We start from the raw sequence: 25,193 nt of genomic DNA, 5'->3' as shown, positions 1-25,193 counted from the left end.
TGTGGAAAGCAGATAGTGTTGTGCAAAGTGGCAAGGATGGGAGGGTACTCTTTGAGAAGAACTGAAAATTGCTCAGACAAGAGCAGTAGGTTGACATACAGATAAGTGGTATAAAAATGAGTATATTGAAATGGTAAAACTAGGATTTAATCTGGGCCTGCTTAATTTCTAATCCCATAAGTCTATAACCAGACATGGGACAAATAGCTTTATCTCCTAACTCCCAGGATTCCATGGTATAACTAAACCACACCTCTGCTTCTCCAGCTCAGGAAGGGCCCTGGTGATTCTAATCCCTTTTTCCACAGTGCCCTATGTTCACTTCCGGGGTTTCAAATCATTCTGCATTCTTTTTCTGGGAAAGCTCACTTCTGTTCCCTTAATTATCATCTATACACAGACTAATTGCAAATATATAATTCCATCTAAAATCTAACATTCCCTAAGGCTGTTTATAACTTTCTATGGAAAATAAAACAAAATCTCAGACAAACCAAACAAAACCACCTACTCCTTTATACTTCAGGCATAGCAAACTCAAAACTAAACTCAATATCTAGCACTCTCACTCTAACATAAGTCTGCTTATTATCCAACAGACAAACCTAAATTTATGCTTCCTCTATTCTGGTTGCTATCTCAGTGAATGGCAACAATGTTTTAAAAAACAGATAGCAAGGCACATTGACAACCAGAGATGAAAAGAACTTTACAAGTTATACATCTACTTTAAACAATCAGTGATAGCTGGCTGGATTAGAAAATGAGAAAGCACAATTAGCTTACCTCTCACATATCTTTCACACACACAAAATTGGAGTTTAATGTAATTATTTATTATGCAAAGGTTCCTTTAAGCAAAGTGAAAATACATTGAAGGTTGGGAGGGTATCTGAGTAGATGATTTTTATTCTAAAATTTGAGTAAAATCCCACATAGCATGTTATATTACAATATAGGTTAATATTTTTAAAAATTTGTAATCAGTCATATGTTTAATTAGAGGAATATCTATTTATTTGAGAGACAGTAAGTACCTTGGATCAGAGTGGATCTTAGGATCTCTGACTTAGAGGTTAAACTTAAGAATATCTCAGCCAGTGTAGGACTCTCCTCTAAAGCTACCATTGACAGACTTCCAGACTCTGCATGAACATGTTCAACAGTGTAGTAATCATGAATTCTTGTGATGGCTAAGGCATTTTAAAAACTCTAATTATTAGACCATTCTTTATTGCTTTTTAAAGAAGGAGTTATGGAGATACTTGAGCAGAGAAATGTAATGAAATCCAAAATACTTAGTAGGCTGTTCAAACATTTTTACAAACTAAATCCAAATAGCTGGTCTGCCTGCTTCATTGTTTACCCTTTAAATGACCTAGCATCCCTTCACAAGAGTAACCATGGTTAATACCTCTAAGCCAACTTCACATTAGTTATTTCTCTCTCTACCTGAATATGAACAAATTTTATCCTCACTCTACCTCAGTATCTGTATCTGTAAACAAAAAATTGGTAACAACAAGGTCCATCTCTTAAATATGTAGAGAGAATTAAATGAATTAATATACAGTGCCTAGGACAGTGCCTAGAACAAGTAATCAATTTATGCTCAGTACTATTATTGTTATCATTGTTATTTTCTTATTAATATAATAATTTATTAATTTCCCTAATTCCCTATTTCTAATGCTAGTCCATTCCTTTGACTCTTGTTAGCCATATATTCCCTTGGACCGGACTCATCTTCGGCATTTACCATCTGATTTGATTTTTGGCGTATCCCTGACTGTGACTCCTGGTTTTGCCCTTGAGCTTCACATGCAAAGAAAGCACTTCTGAACTGCGCAGGCTGGACCATGCCTCATTCTGCCACAAGTTGGCTGGCAAAGTGAGAAAGGAACATTCCTGGAGTCAAAAATGCTCTAGGGCTTCCAACTAGTGCAGGTTTACATGCAAAATCTGAGGTCACATTTCTAACCAGAGAATTTTTTCACTTCTAAAATTCACATCAGCTATTGATCCTTGGTACAGAATGCAAGCTGTGCAATTCTAACCTCCCATCTCCTATCTTCGTAGGATACTATCATCACGACTCCTGCTTGGTAAGCTTTGCAGTGTCCTTTGAGACTGTCTGTTGCTTTCGTTAAAAACTCTTTAACAAACAATGAAGATGTATATTTTCAAGACATTCTAAGAAATGTGCATCTTTATTGTCTAGCAACAAAATCAGTGCTTCCTTTCCTGCTACCTCCTTTCCATTCTGCAGGGGCTCCTTGGACTTGAGGGTAGTATGGATCACTAAGAATTTTACAATAGTATCTTTTACTCCTTAGGGGCCAGTGTTTTGTTGATCCTCAAATCTACTGATGTTTTTGCTGCTTTTTCCAAACCCAAGTAAAGTTGATTGAATATTCTGGATTTATTGCTTTATGCTTCTTTTGGTATTTAGGCAAAAGTACGAATCTCGGATTCCCTGGTGGCGCAGTTGTTGAGAGTCCGCCTGCTGATGCAGGGGACACGGGTTCGTGTCCCGGTCCGGGAAGATCCCACATGCCGCGGAGCGGCTGGGCCCGTGAGCCATGGCCGCTGAGCCTGTGCGTCCGGAGCCTGTGCTCTGCAACGGGAGAGGCCACAACAGTGAGAGGCCCGTGTATCGCAAAAAAAAAAAGTATGAATCTCTCCTTGCAGATGCTATACATGGCCCCTTAGGAGGGAGATCAACAGAGAACTTCCTGTGCAACTCAGCAGTTTCTTTAGATACTCACCCTTTTGACCTTTATTCAAAATAGCTTTTGAATATATTTTAAGATATTTATTTCTCCAGCTTTTCATTACTCTTATCTTCCTTTGCAGTTATTTGTAATAAATATCAAATACAACTCATACCCTCCATTCTTACTTGCTTTTTACAACTAAATCTATGCATGAACCAATATTAACACCTCAATCTTATCCTAGTCCTTGAGGCAGCCCTATAGTCAAGGGTCCTATCAGGTGTAACTTTAAAAATATATAAATATATTCTGCGTATAACTTTTAAAAAATTTGTGCCAGAGTCTAGGATATTGCTTCTCAAACGATCCATTAAAAAAAGCCAGATTTTTTCAACCAGTCTTTCATGGATTGTTCTTCTATAAAGCACACTAGCAAACTAACAACTAGGAAATAAAATTTCAAAAAATATACTCAAAGTATAAACCCCAATTTTTACTATTAAAATTACATTTCAATAAATACAATACAATCGTATAATAAAAATGTATATTAAAAATAAACACATAGGCAATAAATACAGAAAATGGTTTTATATTCACAACTATATGATCTTCTGCAATGTAAATAAATAAAATACCATAAGCGAAATGAAATTATCCATATTTAAGGTGTATCTGCACACTTTGAACATTATGCATTTCGATATATAAAGTTTTAAGCTATGAGTTTGCTTCTTATTTGTTAATTTATCTAAGTTGGATTGATGGCAATGATACGGCCACTGACACTCCATAGTGAAACAGTTTCTATGTTTTATTTTATCATCACTCATAGGAGAAACCAATCTAACAAAGTATATGAATGAGAACAAAAGAAAAAAATCTAAAGCAATTTCAGCAGCCTCAGGATATTCCTTTTAAACTTTTACTGAAAATGGAGCAACAGTTGGGTTGATGTACTTTTTAAAATTTGTCTTCAATTCTTTATCAATAGCCAGTCCCAACAATTTATCTTATACATTATAGCTAAATTAAATAATAATTTTATGAAAAGAATAAGTTATGGATTTTATATTACTCTTTTTCTTCTGGATTAAGAAAATTGCCTAATGTTATTTTTTTGATTACTTAATTTTCCTCTGTTCTCTCAAAATGTCAGGTTAATTTTTTGTGTGCCATATAACATAATTTAATCATGGAAGTGATATCCCATCATATTCAGAGGTCCTGATTACAAAAAATTCCAGGGTTATTCAATAGTTTTGGCCATTGGGGGGTCATCCTAGAATTCTGTATTATTTTCCTTTGCAAAGCCAATGCCCTACATACATAGTTGGCAAGTAACATATATTATAAAAAACATTTTAAAATTAGACTATAAATGTTACATTATTTTATGTAAGAATTAGCAAATTAATTTTGGTGATAATTAAGAAACAGACAGAAAATAACAAAATTCATGCCTAAGCCTCAGTATGGCCAACAAAATACTGATGATCTGAACACTGACTAGATGTTTCTAAACAACTAGCTTGATTTAATGAAGGGAGATAATATTTGGCTTTCACAGCAGTTTAGCTAAAATACCAGATATAATATAACCTTTTATTTTAATGTAAGTAATTTCATTTTTCCTGATCCATATTGGTATAAATATTTTGTCTATTACTTTCCCAATGGCATAAACAAAGCTTAAAAATTTTATATCTTAAAAATAAATGTAATCTTTAAACAGATCTATGAAAACACATGTGGAGAATCACCTGGTAATACTGTAATAGCTTCACATGTTTCTTAGAAAGATTTCACACTCTACAGTAAACTTTTCCTTTTTAAATAATTTATCAGCATCTCTGTATTCATATACTGAATCCTGTCCCTGGGAATGAACCTTAATTCTTGCCATCTGTGCCTTGGCCAGGAATGTCCATATTCCTTTAATGCATAAATACATCCCAGATATTTCTCATTCTGTTAGTAAGAGCTGTGAAGCACAGAAAATAATGTTTCAAAGAGGAACCACAAGGGATCATTTATTGCTCCAGCACTTTGAAAAATCTATGAAATTCCTTTATAGCTTCTTCATTATATTTTCAATGGAACAATTAGTTTGAGTGGCTACAAACACAGAATTTTCATGACCACATTAGCCTTTGAAGCCAATTTATTGAATGCATTATTCTCTGTGCAAAATATAGTGGGATGTGGTGAATTTGCGATTAAAACACTTAAGTTGCCTCCAACTGGAAAACTAGTTGAGAGTTAATTTCCTAACAGCCTATCTGGTCACACTTTAAAACCCACTCAGTTTGCATAATTCAGTAATTTGTTCCAAGGATATATTTTACAAGTCTTGAGAGTAGTAACTCTGGCTTTTTTAATATTTAGTTAAGCTCTTGCAATGAGCAGTAACATCTCAAATACACAAGTAGTCCCTTGAAAACCTTGGTTGCAGTTTCTAAAGGTAATAAGACATTCTTATGCCTATTTCATTCAAGCACACACTATGATTACGTCAGAATTACAGACAGCAAAAATTTAACACCAACTGAAGTAATTTCCTATTGCTTGCCAGAGTGAAACATGATGAAAATGTCTTCAAATATTATAACTTTACTTCTCTTGGACCTTATCTGTTTCATATTTTTAAATTCTAGGAAGTACAGGTAATACATGGAGGTTTTGATTCTAGACCAAGGATTGGCAAACATTTTCTGTAAATAAAAATATAGTAAATATGTTAGGCTTTGGGTCATTCAGTCTGTGTGACAACTACTGGACTCTGCCTTTGCAGCATGAAAGCAGCTGTGGACAATGCTTAAGCAAATGGCTGTTCCAATAAAACTTTATTTACAAAAGAGCTGGCTAAAGGGATTCGATCCTCAAGACCTAGTTTGCCAATGCTTGCTCAAAACAATAGAATAAGACCCATGCCTCCCATTTTCTCAAGTTACAACTACTTTCCTGGTTGAAGAGGCAGTCATAAAAAGAAATAAATATCAACATATTGTGTTTTTTGGAAATACATTCTGTATTTGTCATAGTAATTCTACTTCATTCAGTGGCCTTGTGGTGGTTAATTTTATGTATCAACTTGACAAGCCCACTGTGCCTGATATTTTGTCAATGACTGGTCTGGATGTTGCTATGAAGGTAATTTTTGAATGAGATTAACATTTAAATCAGAGTTGGAATAAAGCAGATTATCCTACATAAAGTATGTGGGCTTCATCTAATTAGGTATTTAAGTCATCATCTTTGAACATACTGTTATCAAGTGCAATTATAGAAGTCAGGTTCATATGTATCTCTATGAAACAAGACTTTTCACTTAAATAACTATTCTTCTGCAATCATCTTGCTTATTTATTTGTACATGCTTTAAGTGATTAAATAGATGTTAATTGGTAGGTTTCATTACAGCAGCAGAAGTCTATAAAGAACTTATATATTGTTGACATTATATTCTTCAGATAGAAAATCAGCTGAATTCATTCCAACAATGATTAAGTTTTTTCATCTAATTCATGGAATCAATTAGTAAGCCTTTTGAAAGTTCACTCTGGTTAAACATGAAACATCTGCTATCCTTGGGATTATTAATACAAATTCAGTTGGAAAGCTCAACATTCAAGACAAATTGCTTTCGTAATAACACAACTATAAATTTTGGTATAGCACGTGATCTTGACAAACACGTCACTTAGTAAATGAGAAAAATATGGAGTAAATATATTTGCAGTTGTTTATTAGGAACATAAAATTAAAACTTGCATCTGAATAAGTTATAATATTAAAGTAAAAAGTGTCAAAAATTTAAAATATTTTATATGTACAGTATACTTTTTATATAAAAATGTTGAAATAAAATATAAATTTCCGCATGTTAGAATACATCTTCTCTCTGGTGACTGCTATCAATTAGATTTTGGACATGTTTGAAGAACTACTCTGTAAATTAGCCTAACTCTGCTACAATGACATTACATTTTTTGTGAGTACTGTAAATTTTGGTTGCAATTTGTTTAAAATTAGTTGAAAATTTGCAATCAAGTAAATAAAGGATGGAGCCAAAATAACTTCAAGATTTTTGTTAACTAAAATTGACGTAAAGAAAGCTCCCAACCTGATACAGATATTTCTACAAAATAATGAAAGAATCAAATTAAATAGTAAGAGTTCAAATAGTAGGATTTTGAAATTCTATCTTTGGGCTTTGTTCTGTCTCAGCCTTCCTAGGAAAATATAGAGCTCTTTTCTACCATTTAAAGAAAAATGTGTACCCTTTAGTGGCATTAAGTACACTCACATTATTGAACAAACATCACCACCATCTCATCTTTCATTTTCCAAAACTGAAATTTTGTACCCATTAAACAATAGCTCCTCAGTCCTCTGCTCCACTTCCTGACCACCACTGAGACAAAGGTGTCTGCAAGACACCCTTAAACACACTCCTGTACTACTGATGGTGGTCTACATTTGCACAGCTTTTTGATGATGATTTGCAATGATTTAAAGTAGGGGACCACTTGACCTAATATTCCAATCTTTCTGCCTTTCTGACCTGCCTTACATATGTGCACAAGGCAGCTTATGAAAAATTCTCATTTCAACATTGTGTATATTGCTTATGAATTGGAAACATATTAGATATTAATCACTAGGTACTTGATAAAATACAATGAAACACCAAATATCCACCTAAAAGAATAGGATAGTTGTGTATGCATTGATATGGAAATATCTCCAACCTATATTAATGGAAAATGCATGATGTTGATGTATACTATATTCCAGAGTCTTTCACAATAGTTTTCTAATGTATCCCCATGACATCCCTATGAGTTAGGTAGTGAAACAGAGCAGGACCCTTTAGTCCTTGCCCCCCGCCCCCATGTCCTCAGCCTGCCTTTTGTCTGTGGAAAAACTTTAGCCAAAGAATAAGTTTAAGCAGAGAAGTGAGAAAATGCAGAAACAAAGGAAAACAGTCAAAGGAGACCAAATAATAATAGTTTAGTCATTAAGCATAGTCAGGGCTTTTAGTTCCTCCTCAAGGGCTATAGATAATATTCTGAGCCATATCCTGTGAGCTGTCTTATAGATACTGAAACCCCTGCCAGGTGGAAGAAGTTAACTACATAATGACCAGCCTGTAGCCATGACACAAGTTGCCACAATTCCAAGAACTGGCCTCAGAGAAACGGAAACAAACCGACCCTAAAACAATCAAGATGATGCTGGTCAGACCACCAATGACCAGTTTCAAGATGACTGTCAGAGCTGACTGTGCTGCTTTGCATGTAGCCCCCTCCCTCTGCCTATAAAAGCTCTTGCCTACCGATTGTCAGTGGAGGGAGTTGAGCTTTGGACAGGAGTCCCCCCACCCCCACCCTTCCATTGCAGGCCTCCAAAATAAAGCAAACTTACTTTCCTTTCCACCAACCTTGTCTCTTTACTATCTTTAGAGTGGAGAGCAGGCAGACACCACTTTCCGTAATACTATTTTTTAAAATTGAGAAAGACTATGAAACTATGATATTATAGCATCTAAATTTGCCAAAATTCAAAAGAATTATAGAAACAGCTTAAGTGCCACACTTTTCCTAGCAAAATTATTCATGTATAATCTCTTTTCTTTGGTCCTCTTTATATACCTCAATCACCAGAGCTCCCCACTTCAGTGTAGCATGGGGTGGAAAGGGAGTTTAAGGATGTACACGCCCTTTTGAGGTTCATGTAAAAGGAAATAATGTATTACCTATGCTTCATCTGAGGTTCTCAAAAATTTGGATTCATATATTTTGAAGTACAGAGGAAAGAAACACCTATCTTCAAGGCCTGGGTTAAAATTTCATATGAATCCGATTTTCTATCAAAATAGTTTTACATATTCATTTACTTATTATCATTAAAATATCATGCACAATATGTCTAATAGTAGATATTACTCATAATACATATATCATTTCCAATTTTAGGGTAAATGAGAGATTCCAGAGAGATGTGTCAGTTTATCCCATGTTCATGGTACCCCTATCCTTCTGCCTTGTGTTCACAGGGATAATCCCTACAGAGCAGCCAAACAACTTTTTAACAGATTCTTTAAAAATGAAGGGACAGAGTGTAATGGGAAACAATATAAAACCAGCTATTCTCATGGTCCCCTACACCAAGCTTGCTTTGCTACTTAGTGATCTTTCAGGCACTTAGGAAATTGATCACATTTCTGTGAGATGAATAATTGTGTTCAGACATAACAGATTACAGACAGAAGATTTTTTGTATCCTCTGTAGTCAAACAGCTAGGCTTTATGTAAATGAATGGAAATAGAAAAAAAAATGCTGACAGTAGTAATGAGGAAAATAAATTTTATCACCAAAATGTTAACAATGAGTCAGGAATTTGCAAATCTCTGAGAACCTTTAGCAGATTGTCAGTAACACTGACACACTAGAAAATCCGTGGTCTTATTATGCTCCAGTAATGTTAAATTAACTGTAAATTATTTATTGAAAATTATTAATGGGAATAAATATTATAATGTTTTTATCCTTTCATTTTTCCTATTTTTTAAATTCTTCCATTGAAACGTATCTATTCATAAGTTCATATATAATAGAAGTGTTAAAGATGAAGTCAAAAATTCTTGATTACCCAAGAATTCTTGATTACCCAACTTAATAATTTTAAAAGAAAAGTCCTTTGATGTTAGATTATAATTTCATTCCTTGTATTTGTACCATCTAGGTCTCTTATCTGACTTAATGCAAATCAAGTTACTATTGCTTTAGTAAATAAGATTAGTTGGTCTGACTTACAATGCATTATAGAAGCAACTTCTATCTTATAATAATAGGTGAGCTGTATATTATACTTTATTTTCTCTTACTGTTGGTATGGTAATTGAATCCTTTGATTCTTCAAATTTACTAGCAGCATTTTTTTTCATGATCAAAAAGACAATGAGAAAATATACCTACCTAACTATATGACTGAAGTCAGATTAGGAGAAGTATAGTTCTACAGCTATTCAGAATTATCACCTGGGATAGAAAATACTGTTATTACAGTATATATCTATATACACTGTTATTACTCTATATCTTATTATGGAACATTTGAAATGAATAAAAGGTAACACCAATGCTCCCTTTCTTTCTTCTTTGTTTTACCAGTGGTGTTTATAATCTGGGAACTTGGTATAACTTCTCTACCTTCTCCTATCCCAAACTACAACATTTTATTCCCAGGAAATACTGAACAAAGTGAAATACTGAGCAAAATTCTCTAAGAAGAAAAAATACCCCCCCCCATTAAATAGAAGTAAAAGAGACAATGAATGTAGTCATTTGAGAATTTAAAATTACAATTGTTTCTTTAAAAGGAGCATTTTAACGTGTTCCTTCTAAGAAGACACAATTACATTTGATAATTTTCTTCCTACTTGGTCAATAATAATAATAATTTAAGAATTGGAAAAATAAAACTCAAGTAGAAAGTAAAAGCAACTACTAGAGAATGTAAATTGCTGAGAACTTTCATTCTTTTTTAAAGACAGATATTATTTATCATTCTTATATAACCTGTAATTACCTGAAGTGGCTAGAATAATTCCTGTTGCTAAGAGATAGAGAGCTTGCCTAAATTTCATTTTCTGGTTTGTTACTTTTCAAACTCATATATTAGAGAAGCCTGTGGAGAGTAGTGGAAAACAGTCTATAGAGACAGAAGAAGGCTTTATTATCTGACACGGGTTAAAAACTTAAGCTATAAGATGCATGATTTGAGCCAATGGTTTAAAATCTTTAGACATTTATGTGGGTGAGTACATACATACTATTCATAGAACATTTACTCTGAGCCAGGCACTGTGGTAGGCATTTTATATATGTTTTCTCAAATAAGTCTCATGACAACGTTATGAATTAAGCATATATATCCTTACCTTATAGATAAAGTGGGATTATTTTAGAGGAAACAGTAATTTTCTCAAGATCAAATAACATGCAAGTAGCAGAGCCAGGATTTGAAATGAATAGTTCTAGCACCTATGAATATGTAAAAATTATGTTAAATTGCATTAATTTATTAAAAATGATCTGCTTATAAGTAAAAGTACCCTTGGATTGTGCTCAGTAAGCTTTAACAATTACTATGCATTACTCTATGAAGAATTCCAAGGATCAAAGTTTCAGCAACAGAAGTTCTCTAGCATTTATTTAAAAACAATTTTTTCCTCAGTGTGTTTCCCACCAGCTATCCCCTAATGTAACCCTTTAATGTCAGATTACAACCATGAGAATATTTTACATAATGGGTGCAGGAAAGGTACATTATCCTTTATTACAAGAATTATATAGTTCACTAAATAGAGTTTAGTCTTAGGAATCAGTTTTAGGCTATCTTAGGGATCAGCTTATTTCTACTTTGGACTTTATACAGAAGCAAGAACAAGTTCATTTTTCAGGTTATCTGACAAGAAATAGATAAGAGAATGCAGGCTGCCTTGTGATGCTGTTACATAAAATAACAGAGATTACTTTAAAAATAACAAGTCCATAGTGGATATGGCAGAAAGCTGATTTCCAGGTTTATTGAATGTACAAGCTAGATAGGTTTTTATGGTTAAAATTCAAACCCTAATTGATAAGATTTGATTACTAGTATCCTTATATTCTCTCTCCCTCTCCTCCCTCCTTCTTTGACTAATTAGATCAGTTTAATTTCCATCCAAAAATCCTAACAAAGCATCCAATAATTATTAATTTCTTTCATCTCACACAACTCAATATTTAAAAAAATACACATTTTACTACTTATATAATATCATTTTAAAATTTATCATTATAAATATATTCTTTTAAACATGAATAATCATGTACCCCAAGTTAGATTTCAGTTTCTTCCTTATGTTATTTATTCACGTGTTCATATCTTTATTCAATCACTCACTATCCAGGCACTGGGACGTCTACAAAGAACAAGACACAGCTCGTGACCTAGAGGAACAGTCTACTGGGAAGGCTGCCTGGCAAACGGATAACTGTAATACTGGGAGAAAAGCTAACACAGTTGCATAGAATTTCAGAGAAAGGAGAAACTACCTCTATAGAAAAGGCAGACTATATAACCGATTACTTAGGGTTTAGCCCTCAAATAGAGTTTGTGTTAGATTAATGACATTCATTTATATATTTCTTAATCATCTATGTTTTGTGACATAACCAGCCTTCAGATTGCCAGTTAAATGAATTGTTATTTCAGTTGTAACAAAATAATTCTGGATTATATCTTGAAAAGTACTTTTTTTATTCACTTTGTGGGAAGTGAACTAGAGGTAGATGCATATAATAGGTTATTAACCAAATCCTGTTTAAAAAGTCAAAAAGCAGGAAGTGTTAAAACAATAAAAATTTCATATTTTCTTTGCTCAGTGTTCAGATACTCTCTGTAGGAAGGCCTTGCTCACATCTATGTAATAAAGACAATGAAAATCTGAAGAGAGAAAGTGGACACCATGTATTCATCTAGGAAATCACAATAGCAAAAACAAATGAACAAACAAATAATCAAATACATAGTGTCATGGTGAGTAAAGAGCTCGATGTTGATATGTTTTCTCCAACAGAATGCCACCTTTTTTACTGCAAACGTAACCATAAACATGTTAAAAAAGAAAACACAGTTCAAGTACTTCCATTTTGTGGCTGCAAAAGTCAGCTTACACAGAAAAGTTTCTCATGGCATCTGTTTACTCCTTCATTTTTAAGGGTCATTAAGGAGACATAAGATGATTTTAAATCTTGGATATTGAAAGAAACCTGAAAATTTACATAAAGTTTCAAGATTTCGATTTTCTTAAACATATTTTAGTTTTCTTGACACATCTGTTGGTAGTCTTAAAATATGATACAAAATTATATTGTTTCCATTTCTTTAAAGAAAAACAAAACAAATTCTCCCTTTGTTTGGGAAAAGATGTTTTCCATGTTACTAATTTTTAATGTATTGTTAGACCCAGAAACTTCTTTTGACATAATATAAATTGACAGAAAAATATGGTTTACACTAGCCATCAGATTTTTATTCAACATTTCAAAAATATTTCTAATTTTTTAAAGTCACTCCCATGTAACTTTCACCAGCTCTAATGTCATTACCAGATATATCTCTAACATATTATTTTATAGATATAGAAAACTGATTTTTTAAGGTTGACAGCTATTAAATCAAGGCTTAAAGCAATGAAGAAGTCAGAAGCCTTTGTCCTAAAGACCTAACTTTAATTAATCAGGTCACCTATCACCTTGACAAGTGAAAAGGGCCTTCACAGTAAAGACTCAGACTTTATAATTTTATAGAGTGATTACGAGCATGATTTTGACCTGGTGACATTTACATGGCCTAAGTTACAAGATAAAGACTATCTTTCTAAAACTGACTAGAGTTAATTTATGGGATTTAAAAGATGATTAATTATGCTGTGACAGGAAACAAGAAAGAGAGAAAATGTTTCCTGGAACTCCTTTCTCCTCTTCTCCAAGATAGGGTCAAAGGAGTGATTTGCCCAGGTGCAATCCTGCACAAATCAGTTCTATTCTGTTTATGTCTCTCCCATCATCTGTTCCCTCTTCTGAGTTAACTATTCCTTTACGGGAAGAAATGTTTTCAATGATGGTGAGATAAACAACAAAGTCTTCTGAATTTGTCTCTACCCACTGTTGAAAGGCATGATAATCTTTTAATTTGTTTTATTTGGGGAGAGCAAAAACACAGTAAAGTGGAATTACACTAATGAGACAAAATGCATAAACACATCTAATTTTGTAAATCAAGATATTAAGAGGTTTTAGGGCAGTGAAACTATTCTTTATGATATTATAATGGTGGATACATGCCATAATACATTTATCCAAACCCAGAGAATATACAACACTAAGAGTGATCCCTAATATAAGCTACAGACTTCGAGTGATAATGATGTGTCAATATAGGGTCATCAATTGTAACAAAAGAACCACTCTGGTGGGGGATGTTGACTATGGAGGAGGCTATGCATGAGCTGGAACAAGGAATGGACAAGAAATTTCTGTAACTTCTGCTCAATTTAGCTGTGAACCTAAAACTTCTCTAAAATAGTCTATTAAAAATATTAAGAGGTGCTTTATAAAAAGTTTACTCTAAGAAAATAGTATATTCTACACTACTTAATGCATTTAATGCCATTATTTTTAAAATACCAATTTATGCCAAGTTGAATAAAGCAATATATTTATAAAGAATAGGTAAATTAAAACAAAACAATAAAATCAAAGTAAATACCAAGTGATTCTGTATAAGTAAAATAAATGAATGTATAACTGTATCGATAAAAATAAACCATTTGTTTTAACATATATTCCACATCTGAATAAAACTGATTTGGTTTTGATACTAACCTGTGATTTATAGATAAAATATGTGGAACACATTGTAGGGAGACTACTTCTCTGAACCTACCCATCACCTGACTACTCTAACTATAACTCATCTGTTCCCAGAGGCCAATGACTCCCCAGCAGATCTCTTAGCAGTGACTTTTTTCCTCACAAATTACACACCACAACACCCACCAGGAGATGTTAAGTCACCCTTAGTCCTTATTGCTACAATCTCCAGGAAAGCGGCATGGCCTCTATCACTGTCTCTGGAATACTATTCCTCAAGTGTAGTTATTTCAGAGTTCTTTGCCACGATACGATGCTTAGATAAAAATATTTTGCATTCCTGTTCATAACAGGCTTTAGATCCCCTTCATTCCTCTGTCCTTAAGACATTTGTTGATGCTAAATGACTTCTGTGCTGGCTTCTTGTCTATGACTCTGCTCTCAGTTGAATCATTAGTTTCTTCAAGTTTATCTGCATTATATAAGTATTCCAATGATTTTATATATTCATGTCTTAGCTCTGGCTGTTATCTCAAAATACCATAGATTGGGTGGCTTAAACAATAGAAATTTATTTCTCATAGTTCTGGAGGCTAGGGAGTCTAAAACCAACATCCTGGCAATTTGGTTCCAGGTGAGGGCTCTTTTGCAGGCTTGCAGATGGCTGGCTTCTTGATGTATCTTTAAGAGAGAGAGAACAAGCTCTCTAATCTAATTTTATAAGGGCACTAATTCTATCATCAGGCCTCCACCTTCATGATTTAATCTAAATCTAATAATCTCCTCAAAGTTCCATCTCCAAATGCCATCACATTTGGGGTTAGGGATTCAACTTACAGATTTTGGAAAGGACAGAAACATTCAGTCCATAATCATTTATTAACCTATAACTCTACAATGTTAATTTTAGAAAGCAATCTACTACCTCATGTCTAGCAAACCCTAGCTTTAACCTACACTCTCCAGAAAAGTGAACCTGCTTATAGTTCCTCTAGGCAATATTGGCTATTTGTCACTTGTGTCTTTCATAATTTTGCTCTTGCCATTCCTCTTCACCTGTCCTTTCCTCTTCACCTGTCCTTCACATGGATGGTATTTACTCTGCTTTAAAACTCAGACCCCTCGTACTGAAAACTATTTTTTGTTGTTTATTATATCTTGCCTTCCAGATTAGGTAAGGTGAATCTGCTACTAAACTCTGTTTCATAACAAGGTTTATATTTGCAGTGTCCAGCACACAAACTCCATTGGTGTTTAATGAAACAATGCATGAAAGCCCATGAGATAATTTTTGTTAATCCCAAGGTACAAAGAGAGCCAGGGAGAAAAAAGGTAAAACAATAATGGGTCAGATAATATGGATTAGTTACCCTTTAACAAAGGCCCACTTTTTCCTGTCTCTTTTTCATTTGGGAGTGGCAATGTTCCATGTGCCAGGGGATGAGTCATATTTGCTCTATGTCAGTTGCGGTATTTCATTCCCACTTGCCAGTAATTAACTTAAGAGTGAGCATATGACACATTCCTGGCATTTAATTATGAGAAGTAGAGTGAGGGTCTTCCAGGCATAGTTTTCCTCTCTGAGCAAATCAGATAAACAGTCCTTGCCCCTTCCTATTCAAGTCACTGAAATTTAGAAATGATGCTGAGAGGCTACTGCAGTTTTCTTATAACCAAAAGGAGTAAACCAAGAATATACCAGAGAAGTGAACCTGGAGTCCTGATTTGTTCAACTGCTATGTCAGGTCTGGAATTTCCCAATGTGGACTACTTGTTACATAGAAATGTAAATTTCTATTATTTAACATACTTCAAGTAAGGTATCTGTTTCTTGCAATGAAATAGATCCTACGTGACTCAAAAGCTGATGACCACGAGTGATAGATCTTCACCTGTTAAGAAACACAATCTGGGTAGAGACATTCCCTCATGTTAGGTCCCCTCTTATCTGCCTTTCAGAAGCAACATATTGGAATTGGAGGCCTTAGGTAAAGATTTTCCAGGATGTTGCCCTCTTTATTTAGGCTATATAGGGGCTCTGGTCTTTTCTCCCAGCAAATACTATCTTTTAATAATAATAATAATAGTAAGTTTTATTGCTCACTAAGGAATTTCTTCCCTTTGCCTTCTTACAACAGAAGCTCATTTCTCTGAGAAAGTGATACAGGGCAAGTCCCTGCATTCATAGATAAACTGTTAGAAGAGGCATGGCCAGTGGACTAGATAACACAGCAACTGAACCACTGTATTAAGGCCTATAGCATTTTAAAATCTTATTATTTCTCTTCAGAAGAGGTTAACTATCCTAATATCTATGGCGAAGGACAACTTCCTTCCTTTGAAGGAACTCTATTTTTCTTACTGAGCGTCAAGCATAAATAGGAAGTACTTCTTCACTCTCCTTCCACTCACATCATGAAGCCCTCATGTTCCATAACAAATTTCCCTGCTAAAGCACTTAGTTCCCTGCAAAAGGGGCAGCTTTCTCAGCATAAGACATGCAAAACACCTCCATCAACATGTACAAAGTACTTGAAAATGAGTGCATTGGCAGGTGATTGTGTGTGAATTTATTATGAATATGACATATTTAGCTGTCATAGAATGACTATTATATACTCACAAACCCAGAAAATTGCATGGAGTAATTGTTATTTGAATATTTTTTAACATCTTTATTGGAGTATAATTGCTTTACAATGGTGTGTAAGTTTCTGCTTTATAACAAGGTAAATCAGTTATACATATACATATGTTCCCATATCTCTTCCTTTTGCATCTCCCTCCCTCCCACCCTCCCTATCCCACACCTCTAGGTGGTCACAAAGCACCGAGCTGATCTCCCTGTGCTATGCGGCTGCTTCCCACTAGCTATCTATTTTACGTTTGGTAGTGTATATATGTCCATGCCATGCTCTCACTTTGTCACAGCTTACCCTTCCCCCTCTCCATATCCTCAAGTCCATTCTCTAGTACATCTGTGCCTTTATTCCCGTTTTACCCCTAGGTTCTTCATGACCTTTTTAATTTTTTTTCTTAGATTCCATATATATGTGTTAGCATACGGCATTTGTTTTTCTCTTTCTGACTTACTTCACTCTGTATGACAGACTCTAAGTCCATCCACCTCACTACAAATAACTCAATTTCGTTTCTTTTTATGGCTGAGTAATATTCCACAGTATAAATGTGCCACATCTTCTTTATCCATTCAACTGTTGATGGACACTTAGGTTGCTTCCATGTCCTGGCTATTGTAAATAGAGCTGCAATGAACATTTTGGTACATGACTCTTTTTGAATTATGGTTTTCTCAGGGTATATGCCCAGAAGTGAGATTGCCGGGTTGTATGGTAATTCTATTTTTATTTTTTAAGGAACCTCCATACTGTTCTCCATACTGGCTATATCAATTTACATTCCCACCAACAATGCAAGAGTGTTCCCTTTTCTCCACACCCTCTCCAGCATTTATTGTTTCTAGATTTTTTGATGATGGCCATTCTGATCGGTGTGAGATGATATCTCATTGTAGTTTTGATTTGCATTTCTCTAATGATTAATGATGTTGAGCATCCTTTCATGGGTTTGTTGGCAATCTGTATATCATCTTTAGAGAAATGTCTATTTAGGTATTCTACCCAATTTTGGATTGGGTTGTTTGGTTTTTTGTTATTGAGCTGCATGAGCTGCTTGTAAATTTTGGAGATTAATCCTTTGTCAGTTCATCTGCAAATATTTTCTCCCATTCTGAGGGTTGTCTTTTCGTCTTGTTTATGGTTTCCTTTGCTCTGCAAAACCTTTTAAGTTTCATTAGGTCCCATTTGATTATTTTTGTTTTTATTTCCATTTCTCTAGGAGGTGGGTCAAAAAGAATCTTGCTGTATGTCATAGAGTGTTCTGTCTATGTTTTCCTCTAAGATTTTGATAGTGTCTGGCCTTACATTTAGGTCTTTAATCCATTTTGAGTTTATTTTTGTGTATGGTGTTAGGGAGTGTTCTAATTTCATACTTTTACATGTAGCTACTCAGTTTTCCCAGCACCACTTATTGAAGAGGCTGTCTTTTCTCCACTGTATATTCTTGCCTCCTTTATCAAAGATAAGGTGACCATATATGTTTGGGTTTATATCTAGGCTTTCTATCCTGTTCCATTGATCTCTATTTCTGTTTTTGTGCCAGTACGATATTGTCTTGATTACTGTAGGCTTGTAGTATAGTCTGAAGTCAGGGAGCCTGATTCCTCCAGCTCCATTTTTCGTTCTCAAGATTGCTTTGGCTATTTGGGGTCTTTTGTGTTTCCATACAAATTGTGAAAGTTTTTGATCTAGTTCTGTGGAAAATGCCAGTAGTAGTTTGATAGGGATTGCATTGAATCTGTAGATTACTTTGGGTAGCAGAGTCATTTTCACAATGTTGATTCTTCCAGCCCAAGAACATGGTATATCTCTCCATCTATTTGTATTGTCTTTAATTTCTTTCATCAGTGTCTTATAATTTTCTCCATACAGGTCTTTTGTCTCCTTGGGTAGGTTTATTCCTAGATATTTTATTCTTTTTGTTGCAGTGGTAAATGGGAGTGTTTTCTTAATTTCACTTTCAGATTTTTCATCATTAGTGTATAGGAATGCCAGAGGTTTCTGTGCATTAATTTTGTATCCTGCTACTTTACCAAATTCATTGGTTAGCTCTAGTAGTTTTCTGGCAGCATCTTTAGAATTCTCTATGTACAGTATCATGTCATCTGCAAACAGTGACAGTGTACTTCTTCTTTTCCGATTTGGATTCCTTTTATTTCCTTTTCTTCTCTGATTGCTGTGGCTAAAACTTCCAAAACTATATTGAATAATAGTGGTGAGAGTGGGCAACCTTGTCTTTTTCCTGATCTTAGTGGAAATGGTTTCAGCTTTTCACCATTGTGGACAATGTTGGCTGTGTGTTTGTCATATATGGCCTTTATTATATTGACGAAAGTTCCCTCTATGCCTACTTTCTGCAGGGTTTTTATCATAAATGGGTATTGAATTTTGTCGAAAGCTTTCTCTGCATCTATTGAAATGATCATATGGTTTTGCTCCTTCAATGTGTTAATATGGTGTATCACATTGATTGATTTGCATATATTGAAGAATCCTTGCATTCCTGGAATAAACCCCTACTTGATCATGGTGTATGACCCTTTTAATGTGACGCTGGATTCTGTTTGCAGATATTTTGTTGAGGATTTTTTCATCTATGTTCATCAGTGATATTGGCCTTTAGTTTTCTTTCTTTGTGACATCTTTGTCTGGTTTTGGTATCAGGGTGATGGTGGCTCCGTAGAATGAGTTTGGGAGTGTTCCTCCCTCTGCTATATTTTGGAAGAGTTTGAGAAGGATATGTCTTAGCTCTTCTCTAAGTATTTGATAGAATTTGCCTGAAGCCATCTGGTCCTGGGCTTTTGTTTGTTGGAAGATTTTAAATCACAGTTTCAATTTCAGTGCTTGTGATTGGTCTGTTCATATTTTTTATTTTTTCCTGGTTCATTCTTGGCAGGTTGTGCATTTCTAAGAATTTGTCTATTTCTTCCAAGTTGTCCATTTTATTGGCATAGAGCTGCCTGTAGTAATCTCTCATGATCCTTTGTATTTCTGCAGTGTCAGTTGTTACTTCTTTTTCATTTCTAATTCTATTGATTTGAGTCTTCTCCCTTTTTCTCTTGATGAGTCTGGCTAATGGTTTATCAATTTTGTTTATCTTCTGCAAGAATCAGCTTTCAGTTTTATTGATTTTTGTTATCGTTTCCTTCATTTCTTTTTCATTTATTTCTGATCTGATATTTATGATTTCTTTCCCTCTGCTAACTTTGGGGTTTTTGTGTTCTTCTTTCTCTAATTGCTTTAGGTGCAAGGTCTGGTTGTTTATTTGAGATGTTTCCTGTTTAAGGTACGATTATATTGCTATAAACTTTCCTCTTAGAACTGATTTTGCTGCATCCCATAGGTTTTGGGTCATCATGTTTTCATCGTCATTTTTTTCTAGGGATTTTTTGATTTCCTCTTTGATTTCTTCAGTGATCTGTTGGTTATTAAGTAGTGTATTGTGTAACCTCCATGTGTTTGTATTTTTTACAGATCTTTTCCTATAGTTGATATCTACTCTCACAGCATTGTGGTTGGAGAAGATACTTGATACAATTTCAATTTTCTTATGTTTATCAAGGCTTCATCTGTGACCCAAGATATGATCTATCCTGGAGAATGTTCCATGAGCACTTGAGAAAAATGTGCATTCTGTTGTTTTTGGATGGAATGTCCTATAAATATCAATTAAGTCCATCTTGTTTAATGTATCATGTAAAGCTTTTGTTTCCTTATTTAGTTTCATTTTGGACGATCTGTCCATTGGTGACAGTGGGGTGTTAAAGTCCCCTACTATGAATGTGTTACTGTCAATTTCCCCTTTTATGGCTGTTAGCATTTGCCTTATGTATTGAGGTGCTCCTATGTTGGGTGCATAAATATTTACAATTGTTATATCTTCTTCTTGGATCAATCCCTTGATCATTATGTAGTGTCCTTCTTGGTGTCTTGTAATAATCTTTATTTAGAAGTCTACTTTGTCTAATATGAGAATTGCTACTCCAGCTTTCTTTTGATTTCCATTTGCATGGAATATCTTTTTCCATCCCCTCACTTTCAGTCTGTATGTGTCCATAGGTCTGAAGTGGGTCTCTTGTAGACAGCACATATACAGGTCTTGTTTTTGTATCCATTCAGCCAGTCTGTCTCTTTTGATGGAAGCATTTAAACCATTTACATTTAAGTTAATTATCGATATGTATTTTCCTATTCCCATTTTCTTAATTGTTTTGGGTTTGTTATTGTAGGTCTTTTCCTTCTCTTGTGTTTCTTGTCTAGAGAAGTTCCTTTAGCATTTGTTGTAAAGCTGGTTTGGTGGTGCTGAACTCTCTCAGCTTTTGCTTGTCTGTAAAGGTTTTAATTTCTCCATCAAATCTGAATGAGATCCTTACTGGGTAGAGTAATCTTGGTTGCTGGTTTTTCTGCTTCATCACTTTAAATATGTCCTGCCAGTCCCTTCTAGCTTGCAGAGTTTCTGCTGAAAGATCAGCTGTTAACCTTATGGGGATTCCCTTGTGTGTTATTTGTTGTTTTTCCCTTGCTGCTTTTAATATGTTTTCCTTGTATTTAATTTTTGATAGTTTGATTAATATGTGTCTTGGCGTGTTTCTCCAAGGATTTATCCTGTATGGGACTCTGTGCTTCCTGGACTTGATTAACGATTTCCTTTCCCATATTAGGGAAGTTTTCAACTATAATCTCTTCAAATAATTTCTCAGTCCCTTTCTTTTTCTCTTCTTCTTCTGGGACCCCTATAATTCGAATGTTGGTGCGTTTAATGTTGTCCCAGAAGTCTCTGAGATTGTCCTCCATTCTTTTCATTCTTTTTCTTTATTCTGCTCTGCAGTAGTTATTTCTACTATTTTATCTTCCAGGTCACTTATCTTTTTTGTTCTGCCTCAGTTATTCTGCTATTGATCCCTTCTAGGGTATTTTTAATTTCATTTATTGTGTTGTTCATCATTGCTTGTTTCCTCTTTAGTTCTTGTAGGTCCTTGTTAAATGTTTCTTGCATTTTCTCTATTCTATTTCCAAGATTTTGGAGCATCTTTACTATCATTATTCTGAATTCTTTTTCAGGTAGACTGCCTATTTTCTCTTCATTTGTGAGGTCTGGTGGATTTTTACCTTGCTCCTTCATCTGCTGTGTGTATTTCTGTCTTCTCATTTTGCTTATCTTACTGTGTTTGCTGTCTCCTTTTTGCAGGCTGCAGGTTCATAGTTCCCATTGTTTTTGGTGTCTGTCCCCAGTGGTAAGGTTGTTTCAGTGGGTTGTGTAGGCTTCCTGGTGGAGGGGACTAGTGCCTGTGTTCTGGTGGATGAGGCTGGATATTGTCTTTCTGGTGTGCAGGTCCACGTCTGGTGGTGTGTTTTGGGGTGTCTGTGGCCTTATTATGATTTTAGGCAGCCTCTCTGCTAATGGATGGGGATATGTTCCTCTCTTGCTAGTTGTTTGAAATAGGGTGTCCAGCACTGTAGCTTGCTGATCATTGAGTGAAGCTGGGTCTTAGTGTTGAGATGGAGATCTGTGGGAGATTTTCGCCATTTGATAATATGTGGAGCTGGGAGGTCTCTTGTGGACCAGTGTCCTGAAGTTGGCTCTCCCACCTCAGAGGCACAGCACTGACTCCTGGCTAGAGCACCAAGAGCCTTTCATCCACATGGCTCAGTATAAAAGGGAGAAAGAAGAAAGAAAAGAAAGAAAGAAAAGAAAAGAAAGAGGATAAAATAAAATCAAATAAAGGTAAAATAAAATAAAGTTATTAAAATAAAAAATACTTATGAAAAACATTGTAAAAAGAAAAAAAAGGAAAAAGAAAAAAAGGACAAAGGGACAGAATCCTAGGACAAATGGTGAAAGCAAAGCTATACAGACAAAATCTCACACAGAAGCATACACATACACACTCACAAAAAGAGGAAAAGGGGAAAAAATAATATATCTTGCTCCCAAAGTCCACCTCCTCAATTTGGGATGTTTTGTTGTCTATTCAGGTATTCCACAGATGCAGGGTATATCAAGTTGATTTTGGAGATTTAATCCGCTGCTTCTGAGGCTGCTGGGAGAGGCTTCCCTTTGTCTTCTTTTTTCACACAGCTTCAGGGGTTCAGCTTTGGATTTGGCCCCGCCTCTGCGTGTAGGTTGCCTGAGGGCATCTGTTCTTTGCTCAGACAGGATGGGGTTAAAGGAGCAGCTGATTCGGGGACTTTGGCTCACTCAGGCCGAGGGGAGGAAGGGTATAGAACTCAGGGCGAGCCTGCGGCGGCAGAGGCCTGAGTAACATCGCACCAGCCTGAGGTGCGCCATGCGTTCTTCCGGGGAAGTTGTCCCTGGATCACGGGAACCTGGCAGTGGTAGGCTGCACAGGCTCCCGGGAGGAGGGGTGTGGACAGTGACCTCTGCTTGCACACAGGCTTCTTGGTGGCTGCAGCAGCACCCTTATTGTCTCGTGCCCATCTCTGTGGTCCCCACTGATTACCGTGGCTCGCACCAGTCTCTGGAGGTCCTTTAAGCAGCACTCTGAATCCCCTCTCCTTGCACACCAGGAAACAAAGAGGGAAGAAAAAGTCTTTTGCCTCTTCGGCAAGTCCAGACTTTTTCCCGGACTCCCTGCTGGCTAGCCGTGGTGCACTAGCCCCCTTCAGGCTGTGTTCATGCCGCCAACCCCAGTCCTCTCCTTGGGATCCAACCAAAGCCCGAGCCTCAGGTCCCAGCCCTGCCCGGCCCGGCGCGTGAGCAGACAAGCCTCTCAGGCTGGTGAGTGCTGGTGGGCACCGATCCTCTGTGCAGGAATCTCTCCGCTTTGCCCTCCGCACCCCTGTTGCTGTGCTCTCCTCCATGGCATCGAAGCTTCCCCCCTCCGCCACCCGCCGTCTCCACCAGTGAAGGGTCTTCCTAGTGTGTGGAAACTTTTTCTCCTTCATAGCTCCCTCCCACTGGTGCAGGTCCCGTCCCTAGTCTTTTGTCTCTGTTTTTTCTTTTTTCTTTGGCCCTACCCAGGCACATGGGGAGCTTCTTGCCTTTTGGGAGGTCTGAGCTCTTCTGCCAGCGTTCAGTGGGTGTTCTATAGGAGCAGTTCCACGTGTAGATGTATTTCTGATGTATCTGTGGGAAGGAAGGTGATCTCCGCATCTTACTCTTCTGCCATCTTCTCCAAAGTTGTTATTTGAATTTATATTTAATTTCCGGTCGAAAAGGTGGCCCAGTTGAGAGTCTCAGGAGTGTATCAATGAGACTTTAAAATTCCTGTGCCTTAATTACTCCATTTATAAAATTGAAATAAAAACTGCTTTAACATGGTGAAAATTGAAAGTGTATTACCTTCAAAGCAGAATTCCTTACTGTTAGATGGCATGCAATATGTAACCTAAGATACAGGTAAATTCAAGAAATATAACTCAGATGTGGGAAAAGGTGGGAAACTGGTACTGAATGTCCAATTCATCACTGGAAAACCTCACACTCAGGAAAAAAGAAAAATCAAGTGCATTTTTATCAGGAGATCAAGAGTCAACACCAGAAACCTCATTTCTAAATTACTAATTATATTATTCATTAGATAATTCAACAGATTTTAATTTACTCTGTGCCCTTCAAGTATTCCAAAAAAGACTTTATTATCATGGCAAATTTCTTTCCACACCCTGAAGATTAACAATGGTTAACAAAAAATGGTTAAATCAGGAGATACATCTTTGCCATATTACATCTTTTATCGTTCAAATCATAGTTTATTTGCCTCCTATAAGCCATAGCTTTTCAATGGTTGAAATTACTATAGAAAAGCATCTTTGTGTAAATTTGCATTACCGACATATTTAAGCTATAAAATCTTAGAGAATGACATCAGTCGTATTTACCTTTTAGATTAAAGGAACACTGTCAGATATAGCAGAATTTTGGTTAAATGTGTGCCATTTGAGAAAATACACGCTGTTCTCCATGCTGTTCTCCAGATAAAAATCTCATCTATCAGCTATCAATGAATCGTTTGGAGTGTCTGTGACAGAGTTAGCCAATTACTCGCAATGGGGGGAAGAAGAATACGCTTTTTAAATTGTCATACCTTCTGTATTCTGAATGAAAGTTTATTATTAAGTATCAAAAAAAGATTTGATTTTATCACTTTACATTACTTACATAAAAAGGAAGGAAGGAAGGGGGGAGGGAGAGAGAAAGGAAGGAAAAGAAAGTTGTGTCTGAACAGACATAAAACATGAGTTTAAATAATAGGTATTAAGAATATCTCTTTTTGTCTGAGATACAATTCCTGATTTAAGAGATAGAAGCAATCATTCACTAGATGTTGAGCATAACACACAATCAGAGGGTGGGTGGGTAAAAGGTTCTTATCATTAAAGAGATAAATATTAATAAAATGTAATATTAATGTCTTATCTTTAAAGTATAAAATATATTTATCAG

This window comes from Monodon monoceros, unplaced genomic scaffold (genome assembly GCF_005190385.1).
Source record: "Monodon monoceros isolate NGI ecotype Baffin Bay Population unplaced genomic scaffold, NGI_Narwhal_1 Super_Scaffold_20, whole genome shotgun sequence".
Classification (NCBI taxonomy): domain Eukaryota; kingdom Metazoa; phylum Chordata; class Mammalia; order Artiodactyla; family Monodontidae; genus Monodon; species Monodon monoceros.
This window is presented reverse-complemented; position numbering follows the sequence as displayed.